Source organism: Ovis aries, chromosome 5 (assembly GCF_016772045.2).
Source record: "Ovis aries strain OAR_USU_Benz2616 breed Rambouillet chromosome 5, ARS-UI_Ramb_v3.0, whole genome shotgun sequence".
In the NCBI taxonomy this organism is placed as follows: Eukaryota; Metazoa; Chordata; class Mammalia; order Artiodactyla; family Bovidae; genus Ovis; species Ovis aries.
In genome coordinates this window covers 48,178,806-48,194,335 of record NC_056058.1, presented here as the reverse complement: position 1 = coordinate 48,194,335, position 15,530 = coordinate 48,178,806, and the positions used below count along the sequence as shown (strand labels likewise).

Sequence of the window (15,530 nt, the reverse complement as noted above, 5' to 3'; positions counted from 1 at the left end):
CAGGCACCTTAACGCTTGGTTCTCTTGGGATGCTCATTCTTGGAAACCAGCCACTAAGTTGTGAGGAGGCCAAGCAGCTACAGGGAGAGGCCACTCATCCGTGTCTTGGCTGACACCCCCAGCTGAGGTCCTACCTGCCAGCCATGTGAGTGAGCACCGTGCCTTAGTGGAGCCACCCCCAGGGGACAGTGCACAGAACAGAGTCTGTTCTTCCCTACCAAGCCCTGCCCAAATTGTTAAATAAATGTGGAAGCTGTGTCTGCCCTGTGTGTGTGTTCCTGTGATTTGATGCCTTTGTGAGTGACTGTAGGCGGTTTATTTGTGTCAGATATCTGTGTACTTCAGTAGGTGTGTGGTTGAAGGTGTTCGTTGCGGTTCTTGGGGTTTAACTTTGACCTCAGTGGAAATTGTTTGCTGAGAACCCTTTGAAATCTTGTCTATCTTCTAAGTCTCTTCTTTTGCATGTTTTCCCTTTGAGCCAGAGAGGCCTGTTCAGCTGAAAGCAAATGCAGCTTAAATTTACTGACCTTTTTTCTGGTTAACCCCCCCTGGAGATGCCAAAGCCTTCTAGCAGGTGGGAGGTTGCTATCCAGAGGCCTCACAAGCCTTTCACAGGGGCTGAAAACACTGTTTTTAAAATTTCCTTTTCCAGAAATGCATCAGAGACAGAGCAAAGCACAGACACTGGGGTCCTTGATGTCTCCTGGGATAGAGAGATCTAAAATTTCTGACTGCCACCAAGGAAGCTGTTTATGGGCTCAAGTGTGCCAGGTCTCAGGGCAGAGGTCATCTGGTCTTTGCCTTGCCTTGCCTGTGCCATCTACTGCAGTTGAATGAAGCCCAGGAAGTAGAGAACCCTGGCTCTGATGGCCAGTTCCTCTTGGTCTCCTCGGAAGTACCCCATCAGCGTTTTGCTTCTTCCATGTTGGCTCTTGATTTACTTTTCCGGGAATGCAGAGGGCTCTCTCTGTTTCATACTCCTGCCCTTGCATTGCCTCTCAGGCTCTCGGGACCGCTAAAGCACTGTTGTCCAATAGCACTTTTAGCAATGATGAAATGTTTCATAATCTGCACTGTCCAATATGGTAGACATTAGCCACATGTGGTTCTTGAGCGCTTGAAATGTGACCAGTGTGACTAAGAAACCGAGTTTTAAATTTTATTTAATTTAAATCTAAATAGTACACATGGCTATTGGCTACTGTGTTGGACAGCACAGATCAGAAGAGTTCAGAGAGAAGAGTTTTTCTTTTATTTGTAAAACGGGGATAAAAATCAGCCCCATCTGCCTCATAGGGCTGTCTGAAAGAAACGAGATGAGTAATGTGAAAGAATTTTATTCACATAAGGGATCTGGAAAGATAGCAGTGTGAACAGAGTGGGCTTATTCTTATAGCTCTTTGTTAATATTTCTGTTTTATGGTCCTTGCTGGACTGGGTTGATTTGATCTCTTTACATTTCTGAATTTCTCATCTGACTTTGAGCTCTCTGAGGATAAGAACAGGTGGGATAGTATCATAGCTGTATGAAAGTAAAAGAAAGTGAAGTCGCTCAGTTGTATCCGACTCTTTGCGACCCCATGGACTGTAGCCTATCAGGCTCCTCCGTCTATGGGATTCTCCAGGCAGGGATACTGGAGTGGGTTGCCATTTCCTTCTCCAGGAGATCTTCCCAACCCAGGGATTGAACCTGGGTCTCCCACATTGTAGGCAGACGCTTTACCATCTAAGCCACCTGGGAAGTCATAGCTGTATCCTCACAGGCAATTGCTGGCATGTACTCATGTTCAAGTAAATAAAATGTGTAGAGTCCAGAAGTGATTGCTGGCAGCAGTATTTAAAGAGTATGGTGAGTGCTGGGATTAAGGGGCACACAGAGAGGAGGGAAGCAGGAAAATAGGGTGGTGAGACTGAGAGCTAGGGCTCCAACTCCTGACACTCAACATTCCAGGGCCACCGGTGAGCCATTCCTGATGCCAGAAAGCTTTCACACAGCTAGGTATCAGGCTCGTGGGAGACTGAAAAAGGTTGGTCTGAGGAGAAATGATCCACTCATGCATTTTGCTTGTTAAGGAAGGCAGTTGAACATATAAATCTCTGCCTAGCTAGGGCCCTGGGGTGGCTGTTGTGGTTTTTTTCTTTTCCTGAGGGTTCCTCAGGCCCTTTACCTTTCAAACGTATTGCTCTTCTGGGGAGCAGAAGAGGGAACTTGGAAACTCTCCAACAGAGCTTTAAGGGACAGAGGGCATTTTTAGTCGTTGTTTACTTATTTAAAAGGAAATTTAAAATTTACTTCTGCTCAATTCCAAGAGTAATACAGGGAAACAAAGAGAAAAGCCCAGTGGGATCCTACCACCAAATCTGATCCCTGGATTTCAAACTTTCTGCCTTTACAGTGGTCCTCCTTGTTTTGGGGCCATGAGAATAAAGACAGTCTGCTTAGGCCCAGCCTTACACACTGATTTTAGCATCACAATAGGCTTGAGCTCAGAGCTAATTCCCCTGGGAAGGTGGCTCTCAAACAGGGCTTTTAAAGGTTTGGAGATTGGGGACATGGAATTTCCCTTCAGTACATACTTGACCTGGTTAGATCTGTCCCAAGAAGGAAGCCAGGCTCCTGTGAGTGCTGGCTGCTCTCTGTCCAGCTGGACTCTTTTCTTGGCTCATGCATTTATGTATGAATTCTGAGATTTGAGCTTATTCTATTTTTAAGCTTCTTACTCTTGTAGTACTTTATTAATATCTTTTTTATAACTTGTGTCAGGCTCAATTGTAATTTATATGTTCACTCTGCAATGTATCACAGATGCACTAAATATTTGTTGAACATTTATTACCTGTCTTCATGGTACTAGGCAGTGACACAAACTAGAATTATTCCTGGGTCCAGCTACTCTCACTGGTCTCCTGAGTGTTCCGTGGAAAAAGCGAGCAGTTCCCTGTCCTTTCCCACCCAGTCTCAGTGAAGTGCCTTACACAGGTCTTTCTAATAAAGAGGCAGTATTCACTGAAGCCTAGATCCCCTGGAGAAGGGAATGACTACCTGTCTTGCCTGGAGAATTTCATGGACAGAGGAACTTGGGCGGCTACAGTCCGTGGGGGTCTCAAAAGGTCAGATAGGACTAAACGACTAACACTAAGCCCTTCCAGGCAAGAAGGTACTATGGAAAGAGAACAGGACTTTTGCAGGCATCCAAATCAGACTTAAAATCCCAGTTCTAGCACTTTGTGACTGTATGACTTTGCATAAGTCCTTCAACCTCTTTGAGCCATAGCTTCCCCATCTATGAAAAGGGGTGTGTGTGTGTGTGTGACAATTCTGATCTTAAAAAGTTATGAGAAGTAAATATAATGTATATGTGACACTTGGCATATATAAATAAGACATTTGGTGGTAGAGCAGAATTAGAACTGCAGTTAACTTTTATTTTTAAAATAATTGGTCATTGTCAATTCACACAATATGTAAGTATATAAAGTAGGTGACTTGCAGGTGTCCTATTCTGTATGAATTTTCTAAAATGACTGTCTATTGTTTGAGACTGAAAAGAGAGTGAAGTCGCTCAGTCGTGTCCAACTCTTTGGGACCCTATGGACTATAGCCTACCAGGCTCCTCTGTCCCTGGGGATTCTCCAGGCAAGAATACTGGAGTGGGTTGCCATTTCCTTCACAAGGGGAATCTTCTCAGGGATAGACACAGGGATAGAACCCGGGTCTCCCACATTGCAGGCAGACTCTTTACCCTCTGAGCCACCAGGGAAGCCCATTTACTGCTTTATCGCAACTGAGTCACACCAGTTTGATTTTTTTCATTCCCTACCCTTCTGGTATCTTTCTTTCTTTTGTCTGAACCACGAGGCTTGCAGTCTCCTCGACCAGGCATTGAACCCCATGCCCCTATAGTGGAAGCACTGAATCTTAACCACTGGACTTCTAGTGCAGTGCCACCTCTAGTTTCTTTCTGATGATTTTTCCGTGAAGAAGAAGCTGTTGGGGAATCAGAGACGAAACTTCAAAGTTCTATTTCTCTCTGACTTGGAAGCAAACTGGACCCGCAAGTATCTCACACCGGCGGAAGGCTACTGGGCTAAACAAGCACCAGGAAGTTCGCTCAGGTAGACGCTAGGGGGCGGGACTTAACAGAAGCGAGGGGGCGGGGCTAACAACTCCGAGTGTGGGGAAGGCAGTGGGACACCGGTCGGCTGTTCTGGAAGGCGACAATTGGGTGAGGAGGCAAGTGACATAATAGCCGCGCGCTCACGGGTTCTGACGGTGGCCGTCGCGTCTGCGTACGGGGAGCTGGTTGCCGCAGCGGCCGCCTGGAATTGTGGGGATTGTGTCTGCCCCTGGGCTGCCGGGCGGGAAGCCGAAGGTAGGGGCAGTAAGGCCACCCGGCCCTGGGCCTGGGCTGGAGGCTCAGGGCCCTGCTCTGGTCTCTACCCGCCAGCGGCCCTGGCGCCTTCCCAGCACTGTTCGGGGTCCCTACACATCCCACCAGTGTCTCTGAAGCGGGACGTGTAAGTGGGCTCTGGACTCCTCACTAGTTTGTGCAGACTTGGTCTCTCAGCCCAACGCTGCCTTCCCTATCTTTCCCAGTCAGAACGTCTCCAGGATACCTGCTTGAATGCCAGGAGAAGAGGCAGTGGGGGTCCGAGACAGGCTTTTGGCTTCTCATTTGTTTTCATTTCCTTCCCTATTCTCTTCTCCCGGTCTCAGTTTCTTCATTTGTCCAGATGCTCCAGGGTTGACATTCTGGTGTCTCTTCACCATATGGAATTGAACGCTACCCGCATTGTATTTCCACTTCGATCTTGTGTTTTCCTTTGCCCTAGGTAGATGAAATACTTGCCTGTAAAGTCAGAGTTAGAGACTTTGGTGTGTTTCAAATCACCAGAAGGTTGTGCCTATCCCTGGTGTGTTTCAAATCACCCAGAGGGTTGTGTTTATCTCTGGGCATTATTTTCAGGCATTTTGGATAAAGTGAGGCATGGGTACCTGCCGCTCTCCCCCGGTGGTTCTGATTCAGGTGGTCCCGAAATCCTCGCTTTGAAATTCTCTGCTACAGAAACCAATAGAAAATCATTTGAACTATGAGCCACATGTGGGAAAAACAAGGTAATCAGGAAATACCCAGCACCTGTGAGGTTAGTGTGTGTATGTGGGGGGTTCCTTTGCTCTAGAGGACCTAGAGGGCTGTTTGATACCTTAAAATAACTTAAAATATATGATTCATATGTAAGATTAGTTTTTTAAATAAATATTTTTAAATACTTGGCCTCAAATTCAAGTCCAGCTTGCTTTCCGACCTAAATAAAACAGCAAATTTGTTTTGGGGATTTAGGAAGTTAGATCAAACCTAGACTAGGTAAGCAGGAAAAGAATGAATTCTTCATGTTTGCCAAGAGAATAAACTGATATTTAAAACGCAATGTTTGTTTAGACAGTGTAGAAAATGTGTTTTGTATCTGTGTCCTTTTAGCTCTCAACCCACCCAAATTTCTCTTCCGGTAAAATTATAGACAGATTTGGAGATTGGATAGGATTTTGATGGGAGCTAGGACAGGAGGATATCAGGATTGATATTTGTGTGGAATGGATCAGGACTTGGTCTGTGGCTTCAGTTGAGAACTTGGTCCTTGGGCTTTTTTCTAAATGGAATTAAAATTTTTTTACTTAATTTTGGCTGTGGTTGGCTTTCATTGCTGCATGGCCTTTTTCTCTAGTTACGGAGAGTGGGGGCTGCTTTCTAGTTGTGTGCCGTCTTCTCATTGCTGTGGCTTTTCTTGTTGTGGAGCAGGAACTCTAGGGGCTTGGACTTCAGTGGTTGAGGCACATGGGTCTAGAACACAGCCTCAGTAGTTATGGTGCACTTGGGCTTAGTTGCCCTGCAGCAGGTAGGATCTTCCCGGACCGGGGATAGAACTCTTATCTCCTGCACTAGCTGGTGGATTCTTTACCACTGAGCCACTAGGGAAGCTCGGCCCTTGGGTTTTTAAGGTGTTGCCATATCAGACTTATTTTTACTGTTCTTTTGGGTGTTTAGTGGGTTTAATCTGCAGATTAATACATGTGCTGTTCAGATGAAACTGACAATAGACAAGACTTCCTGCCCCCATTTTACAGATGGTGAGAATGGGTAGTATGTTAGTAGAGATGTGGTAGTGCAGGAATGAGGTTTGTCCTCTGATTCTTGCTCTCTTCCTCTTGCCTGATGTCTTTGAATGCCAGCTATTACTTTTCTGCAGAGGCCAGTTTTGAGCCCTGGTGTGTTTCGTTGACAGGAGAAAAGAATAATTAAAAAGCTGCAAAGTAACAAAATGGCTTTAAAATAAGCATGCCAGAAACTTAATTCTCAGTGAGTAGTGTTCTCTTTTAGAATGGCATGTGTAAGTGGTGGGGGTTGAGGGTAACATCCTGATAATGACCTTTTGTTTTTTCTTTTTTGCCTCCATACTCAGCTTGTGGGATCTTAGTTTCCCAACCAGGAATCAAACCTGCATCGGAAGTGTAGAGTCTTAATCACTGGACCTCCAGGGAAGTCCCATTAAAAAGAATTTTTTTTTGATATGGCCTTTGTACAAAATAGTTTTGAAAATCCATCTTGAAATTGTCAGAGATGTTTTTGAACCATATGAGAGATCAGTTTCATTAATACATGACACCATACAGTTGCTGCTGTTCTTTTTTTTTTAAACTACAAATGGCATGGTTAGGCAACCTGTCATGTGACCTCAGATGAATTAACAGTTCATTTGAAGTGGACCTAGTGGAAATGTGAGTTTTTTTTCTTTTTGGATGGGGTGAGCATGTTGCATGGCTTGTGGGATCTTAGTTCCCCACGAGGGATTGAACCTGGGCCCTTGGCCATGAAATCATGGAGTCTTCCCCACTGGACTGTTAGGGAATTCCCTGGACATGACTTTTGATTCTATCACTTATTGGGAATATGACCTCTAACAAATTATTTCACTTTTAAGGCTTGGTTTTCTAGTGGATAAAAATGGGAATAATACTTTGAAGAGTGGTTAAATGAGGTAGTTCCTATGAAGCTTTTGGGACATAGGAATGCAGTCACTGCATCCTCAATAAAGATTTGCTATTAATGAAAATATTCAAAAAGACAAGAGAGTTTGTAAAGGCAAGTTGTACCTTTTTCCAAATAGGCGGATGCCTTCTAATTGTCTTTTCATTATGTTCGTAGATTCATGCTCTGACCTTCTCATCCTGCCTCCTGTCTTTTTTTTTTCATTCATTTTCTATCCTTTCCTGAGTGACGCTGTGCAGTGGAGGCTGTCTGCCAGTCTCTTGGAGTAAGCCTCTTTTCAGAGAGCTAATCTGAACATTCTTACAGTGCCAGCCCCTTGGTTGTGGATTCCTGGGGATTTTTTTGTGGGGCCTCAGCTGGTGTTTGGATCATGCTCTGTAGCACAGTCATCTCTAACTCCTGGATTTGGAGTCAGTTTGGAGACCTGTTCTTGTGAGCTAATTTTTCTCTTTCTGAGCGAAGATGAATGCTTTATCCTTCTCTGAGTAGGCTTTAAGCTGCAAGTCTTAGTCTTCTGCAGTACAGAGCTTCTTACTTTAATTGTATGTGGTGTAAGGAAGGAATATCCTTCCCTCTTCTTCATTTACTTCCACCAAGGGTTTTACTGCCAAGTAGGGAAGGAGGATGGCTGGTTGTCATTCAGGTGAGGCAGTGGGTGACCCCTGATGACCAGCTTCAACAATAATTGAATTTGTCTTTGGAATAAAAACATTATAAAAGAGGGAAGCTACTCAGGACACATGTGGAGAACCTGCCAGAGTTTTCCTGATTTGTGAAGAGTTTACACCTGACATCCTCACTTGTGCAATTTTCTACCTTGGAGACAGAATCCAGGAGCAACTGAGTTATATTTAGCCCAGACTGATGGACAAGGGTCTGGTTGTGTTGACTGGTCATGTCTGCCCTCATTCTCCTAACAGGGTCCTAGGAACAATTTGAGGCCTTGAGAAGTAACTTAGTCCATTATGGGCTGCTATAATAGAACACCGTAGATTGGGTGGTTTAAATAACACACACTTATTTCCTGCAGTTCTGGAGGCTGGAAGTGAAAGATTGCTGCTGCTGCTGCTGCTCAGTCGCGGAAGTGAAAGATTAGGGTGCCAATATCAGGTTCTTTTGGAAACTGGGTTGTTCCTTTGGACATCTAATCCGATGTCTCTCAACTTTTTGTTCATTAGCACCTTTTGAGACATTTTTCCCCTTAATTGCCCCTTTGCCTCTAATCAATGGAATTTTAATACAACAAATATACTGTGTATCTGTTTATGTACTGTGGTCCAAAGGGCCACAAGCTGTTGTAATATCTAAGATTTTTTTTTCTTCCTCAGGAATCAATTTTCACCCCTTGAGGGGTGATTTTGCCTCATTGAGAATGCATGGTCTTATCCTATATTGTCTCACTAATATAGTCATCAAGGCTCATTTTTTTAACTTCTAAATTTTTATTGGGATATAGCCAATTAACAGAGAAGGCAGTAGCAACCCACTCCAGTACTTTTGCCTGGAAAATCCCATGGATGGAGGACCCTGGTGGGCTGCAGTCCATGGGGTCGCTAAGAGCTGGACACGACTGAGCAACTTCACTCTCACTTTTCACTTTCATGCATTGGAAAAGGAAATGGCAACCCACTCCAGTGTTCTTGTCTGGAGAATCCCAGGGACGGCGGAGCTGGTGGGCTGCCATCTATGGGGTCGCATAGAGTTGGACACGACTGAAGTGACTTAGCAGCAGCATGTTTATTTTTTGCTTATTGCTATTCTTAATAATTCAGAGCAGAAGTTGTTTGTCCCTTTCTGACGTTATTCTGTATTGTCTGCTTCAAAGCCTAATGATGTTAAGGGAGTTGGAGAAGAAATGGAATATGAGTGGAGGTAGGAGGGATATTTTTATCTGGACTTCTCCAAATAGGCTGGAATTGAGTATATTCTCTACTGTTTTTATTTTCTTCCAGATCTTAAGAGTTTTCAGGTACTGCACTTGCCATTTGTTTCTCTAGTGCCTCCTTGGCCTTTATTTATCACAGCTGAGCGCAGATGTTCTTGGCCTGAAAATTGAGTAGTGCCTGTTCAGCCCATGTCACATGTCAAATTCACAGAGAAATGGGGAGGGGTATGTTTCTGAGGTCTGCTTGCTGGCTGTGTCTTGACTGAAAGCATTCTTGATTATGCCTTTTAATTACCACTTACTGTCATCACAGGTAGAGGAACATACAGCAGTCAGTGAATTGATCCATGTCTTGCCACTTCCCTTCTGCAAGTTGTCTGCCCTTTCTGTCTTGTGAGAGAGAGGAGTTCTAGAAAGTGGAAGATGAGAAGTGCATCCCAAAGGTCTGATGAGGAAGGCTGATGCCAGTGGACTTTTAAATGGATATTTCTTTACATTTGTGAATACTTTCATGCTTATGCCTCTTATCTCTGTGAGGCTCCCAAGGAGGTAGCATCCATCTGACCAAACTGTGGAAAACTAGCAGGCTTCAGTTCAGAGGAAGAAACATAAAGTAGGACAATCAATACAAACATTGACTGATCATGCTTTGAACCCAGGGAGTAGTAGACATTGGAAGCATAAGAGGCCAACTCCTTAGCAAGGAGTTTAATATTGATTTTGTGACCCTCTGCATGTCATACTCATGGGATTTTGATTTAGATTATATTCACTCATGGGATTTGATTTTGATTATAGTAAGTCTAAATTCACATCATTTCTGTACTGGAAGAGATCATCCTAGGAGGTCTTTATATCAATTTCATTGCAAACATCAGGATTGAGTCTGGTTCACATTCAAGGGATGGCTCTTTGTGGTTCCTTGGGTGAGTAGAGAGTCAGAAGGTACCCTTCTAGTTCTGTCATCACCCAGTGCTTCAGTTTTACTTTTGATAGGTTCCTATTTTACTGATGAAATGAGCTTCAGGCACGTGAAATGGGCCATATACCTTTTTTAGGGCCACCAGCCTATTAGTGGCAGAGCTGAGACTCAAGCCAGAGGGCTTGCAGAAGATGGCCGTAGAAGTTGTTGGAATTATTTAGCACCTTGTAAAGATGCAAGATGTAATTGCAGTTAAAAATCCCTATGGAAGGAGAAGGCCCTGCCTCCATTGACTGCCTTGTTCATTATCTTACAACTCTCACAGGTGAGGTTTTTGGGTGTAATGCCGATTTTTCTATTTGTAAGTATTTCCTTTTGCTCTTACCTCAAAGGAAATAGATTTGAAGTTTCTACTTGTTTAGAAACAATAAGTAGTGCCCAGGCCAGACTGCTGTGTGTTCTGTAAAGAATGGAGCCACTGAAGCAGTGGACCTTATTTTGTGACCCAAGCAAACCTTTAAAACATTTCTAAAAGAAAAAGTGAGGGAATGGATGGTATGTCTCAGTGGTTTAAACCACTCAGGGGTCCAGTGTTCATAGGAGCATTATTTACAATAGCCAAGACATGGAAGCAACCTAAGTGTCCCAATAATAGATGAATGGATAAAGTAGAAGTGGTAGATATATTCAATGGAATACTACTCAGCCATAAAAAAGAAATAATGGCATTTGCAGCAATATGGATGGATCTAGAGATTATCATACTAAATAAAGGAAATCAGATAAAGACAAATACCATATAATGTCACCAATATGTGGAATCTAAAAGAAGTGATACAAATGAACTTATTTATAAAATGAAAACACAGAAATAGAAAATAAATTTATGTTTACCGAAGGGGAAAGAAGGGGAGGGATAAATTAGTTTGGAATTAACAGGTATGCACTACTGTATATATAATAGATGAACAACAAGGACCTACTGTATAGTACAGGGATCTATATTCAGTATCTTGTAATAACCTGTTAATATAATGGAGGCACTTCCCTGGCTGTCCATTGGTTAAGACTGTGCTTTCACTGTGGGGGCTTGGGTTCTATCCCTGGTTGGGGAACTAAGCTGTTGCATGCCATGCATATATAAATGCAATATATATTCTTTGCGCTTAGTCTCTCAGTCATGCCCGACTCTTAGTGATCCCATGGACTGTAGCCCACCACGCTTCTCTGTCCATGGGGATTCTCCAGTCAAGAATACGGGAGTGTGTTGCCATGCCCTCCTCCAGGGGATCTTCCCAATCCTGGGATTGAACCCGGCTCTCCCACATTGCAGGCAAAATCTTTATCTGAGCTACCAGAGAAGCCCATATTCTTTATGTATATATCTTTATAGTATATGTTTATATATATTCTTTATATATACTCTAATATATATAAATTATATACATAATATATATAAACTATATATAAAGTACATATATATACTATACTTCATACTCTCTATACTATAAAGAATATATATAATGAGTATACTTTATATGTTATATATTTATATGTATAATGTAAATATATATTCTTTATATATGTATATATTCTTTATCTGAAACATTGCTATATACCTGAAACTAACACAGCATTGTAAATTAACTATTGTTGTTGCTTGTTTAGTCACTAAGTAGTGTCTGACTCTTTGCGACTCCATGGATTTCTGCATGCCAGGCTTCCCTGTCCTTCACTATCTCCCAGAGTTTGCTCAATTTCATGTCCATTGAGTCAGTGATGCTATCTATTTCATCCTCTGATGCTCTCCTCTCCTTTTGCCTTCAGTCTTTCCCAGCATCAGGGTCTTTTCCATTGAGTCAACTCTTTGCAGCAGGTGGCCAGAGTCCTTCCAATGAATATTCAGGGTTGATTTCCTTTAGGATTGACTAGTTTGATCTTGCTGTCCAAGGGACTCTCAGGAGTCTACTCCAGTACTGCAATTCAAAAGCATCAATCCTTAAGCACTCAGCCTTCTTTATGTCCCAACTGTCACATCCGTACGTGACAACTGGAAAAACCATAGCTTTGACTAGACAGACTTTTGTTGGCAAAGTGATGTTCCTGCTTTTTAATATGCTGTCTGGGTTTGTTATAGCTTTTCTTCCAAGGAGCAAGTGTCTTTTAATTTCTTGGCTGCAATCATAGTAAGCAGTGATTTTGGAACCCAAGAAAATAATATGTTACTGCTTCCACTTTTTCCCCTTCTATTCGTCATGAATTAATGGGACTAGATGCCATGATCTTAATTTTTTGAATACTGACTTTTAAGCCAGCTTTTTACTCTCCTCTTTGACCCTCATCAAGAGGCTCTTTAGTTCCTCTTCACTTTCTGCCATTAGAGTGGTATCATTTGCATATCTGAAGTTGTTGATATTTCTCCTGGCAGTCTTGATTCCAGCTTGTGATTCATCCAACCTGGCATTTCACATATGTACTCTGCATATAAGTTAAATAAACAAAGTGACAGTGTACAGCCTTGTCATATTCCTTTCTCAATTTTGAACCAGTCAGTAGTTCCATGTAAGGTTCTAACTTTTGCTTCTTGACCTGCATACAGGTTTCTCAGTCTGATATTCCCACTTCTTTAAGAATTTTCCACACTTTTTTTGGGATCCACACAGTCAAAGGCTTTAGCATAGTCAATGAAGCAGAAGTAGATATTTTTCTGCAATTCTCTTGCTTTTTCTATGATCCAACGGATGCTGGCCATTTCATCTCTGGTTCCTCTGCCTTTTCTAAATCCAGCTTGTACATCTGGAGGTTCTTGGTTCACGTACTGCTGAAGCCTAGCTTGAAGGATTTTGAGCATTACCTTGCTAGCATGTGAAATGAGCACAATTATACAGTAATTTGAACCTTCTTTGGCATTGCCTTTCTTTGGAATTGGAATGAAAACTGACCTTTTCCAGTCCTGTGGCCAGTGCTGAGTTTTCCGAATTTGCTGACATACTGAGTGCAGCACCTTAACAGCATCATATTTTAGGATTTGAAGTATCTCAGCTGGAATTCCATCACCTCCACTATCTTTGTTTGTAGTAGTGCTTTCTAAGGCTCACTTGACTTTACACTCCAGAATGTCTGGCTCTAGGTGTGTGACCATACTACTGTGGTTATCCAGGTCATTAAGACCTTTTTAATGTAGTTTTTCTGTGTATTCTTGCCATGTTTTCTTAATCTTTTCTGCTTCTGTTAGGTCCTTACCATTTCTGTCTTTTATTATGCCCGTCCTTGCATGAAATGTTCCCTTAATATCTCTAATTTTCTTGAAGAGATCTCTAGTCTTTCCCATCCTGTTGTTTTCCTTTGCTTCTTTGCATTGTTCACTTAAGAAGGCCTTCTTATCTCTCCTTGCTATTCTCTGGAACTCTGCATTCAGTTGGGTTTATCTTTCTCTTTCTCCCTTGCTTTTCACTTCTCTTCTTTCATCAGCTATTTGTAAAGCCTCCTCAGTCCACCCTTCATAGATCACAGTGTTGTCATGGTGAAGGGACTTGCATAACTCAATGAAAGTATATGATATGCTGTGCAGGGCCACCCAAGATGGACAGGTCATAGTGGAGAGTTCTGACAAAACGTAATCTTCTGGAGGTGGGAATGGCAAACCAAACCAGTATTCTTGGAAAAAGCAAAGGTATAAGACACCAGAAGATAATCTCCCCCGACTCAGGTCAGAAGGTGTCCAGTATGCTACTGGGGAACTACAGTTTAATTAAAGCCCCACTCATGGATCAGCTCACTTGGTTTCTTAATCTTCTATTGTTAGATTTCAGATTGTTAACAAGATGCTTACTTTCTCTAAGCCTTAATTTCATGATCTATAGAATGGGAGTAATAATAGCTACTTTTGTAGCTGTCTTGAGAATTGAGAATTGTGGAAACTTCATTCACTGGCACAGTGTAAGTGTTCTGTATATTGTTATCAATAATGACAGCAACAAGTTTCCAGTTCCTGACCCGGTTAGAGGATAAATTATGCTGACTGTTCAAGTATGATCTTAACCATCACATCATTGTCTTTGTTGGCTGGTTTGTTATTCCTGTCAGTCACATTGATCATGCTCATGCTAAATAACTAAAAGTTGTGAACAGCAAAGGACTTTGCAGCTTCTTTGCCACCTCCATCCTTATTTGGCTTAGTTCTCACCTTTTTGAGGCTCTCCCTACTGGCTACCCCAGTCAAGGGCATCTGACATGGTGATTTTAATGAAGCAGGGCTGGCTGGTCCAGAGCCTGCCTGCAGCCCTCTGAGACAATGTGTTCTCCTGGTCTCTGGCCTTTTCAGCCTCACGTGAAGCAATTAGCTCCTTAAGGAGTCATGGCTTTTTTCTGATTTGTATGCCCATTTCTGGGCTTGTGTGAGGTCAGAGAGGCATAGTCAATTACACTGACCTGGATTTTGTGCTCAAGTTGGCTCTCTTTTGCTTTGAGATTTGCAACTGATCCAGTATAGCAGTGGGAGAGGAAGTGAGGGAAAAGCCCCTGAAGCTACTAACCAGCCCCGCCCCCATTTTATTGATTTCAGGCTGAGTTTTAAAAAATTCTGACATGATGATAACTATTGCCTGTGCCTTACTTCTGAATGAAACAAATAGGGTTAAACCTCATTATTTAGGGGCAAGACCAGTCTGCATAGGTAGAAAAACAAATCGAGTGTTTTCATGAATTGCTGTATGGCAAACACTGTCATGATATTATAAAGTAATTATCTTCCAATTAAAGCAAATAAATAATCCTGACTACCGCACACACACCCACACACACAAAATGTTTGCAAAGATGCCATTGTCTTAAAATTTGGGGCAGGCTTCTGCTGTGTCTTTCTCATCCTGTCTTACTGCTTCCTCTGTTTCCTGGAACTGCACCTGAGTTTGTTTTTTTAAACTTTTTATTTTGTACTGAGGTGTAGCTGATTAACAATGATGTGATAGTTTCAGGTGAACAGCAGAGGTATTCAGCGATACATATACGTGTATCCATTTCCCCCCATGCACCTGGGTTTTTATAGGAGTCTCCACTTATCTCCTCCTTTGGCTCCCTCCAGGACATTGTGTACCACTGCTGTTAGGAAATACATTTCTGATTGGAGAACACTCATGTTTAGAAGATTTCAGTGGCACCTACTGGCTGCTAAATAAATTCCCTATGTATCAGTTGTCCTGGTGTTCATGCCCGTCTCAGTGTATCCCTGTCCTATCACTTTAATGATATCCTCTGTCATTACATACGAGTACTGTTTGCTCCTGGTACACTGATCCGTGTGGTCCTCGAAGCATTCTGCATGTTTCTCTCAGCCAGTTCTTTTGTCTGGAGTACTCTCTCCTTAGTTTCCTCCTTTATTCTGCAGATCCACCTTCACTGGGCCTTGCCTAGTACCTCCTCATCTGTATCTCCATAGCAACACTTTGACTATAGAGTTCAGCATACTTTATCCTGGTTTGTTGTTTTGTCTCTTATTGTATGAGCTTCCCAAGGACATGGGCATATACTTAATTTTGTCTCCAGTCTAATGCTGTGTAACATGAACACTATAAATGCTTATTGTATGAGTGAATACATGAATGCCTGAGAAATGATTAGCAGTTCTGTTCAAATCCCAGTTCTTCCCAGAAACATTCCTTGATCCCTAATCATAGTG

General features: G+C 42.5%; 1 protein-coding gene and 1 non-coding gene across 5 annotated transcripts in view; one reads left to right on the top strand and one right to left on the bottom strand.

The window, feature by feature from the left end:
* Positions 1 to 1,669: 1,669 nt before the first annotated feature.
* TRNAC-ACA (transfer RNA cysteine (anticodon ACA)) lies at positions 1,670 to 1,741 on the bottom strand. Its single transcript has one exon. It is a non-coding gene; the product is annotated as a tRNA-Cys (tRNA).
* Positions 1,742 to 4,171: 2,430 nt separating this feature from the next.
* SIL1 (SIL1 nucleotide exchange factor) overlaps positions 4,172 to 15,530 on the top strand; it is a 266,056-nt gene continuing 254,697 nt past the window's right edge. Inside the window, exon 1 of one of the 4 annotated variants that reach the window (XM_027970286.3) lies at positions 4,172 to 4,226. The gene's annotated coding sequence lies outside the window, so the exon portion shown is untranslated. Of the gene's footprint in view, positions 4,519 to 15,530 lie in introns of all 4 variants that reach the window. The other 3 variants (XM_012178581.5, XM_004008844.5, XM_012178583.5) reach the window with 3 other exon arrangements.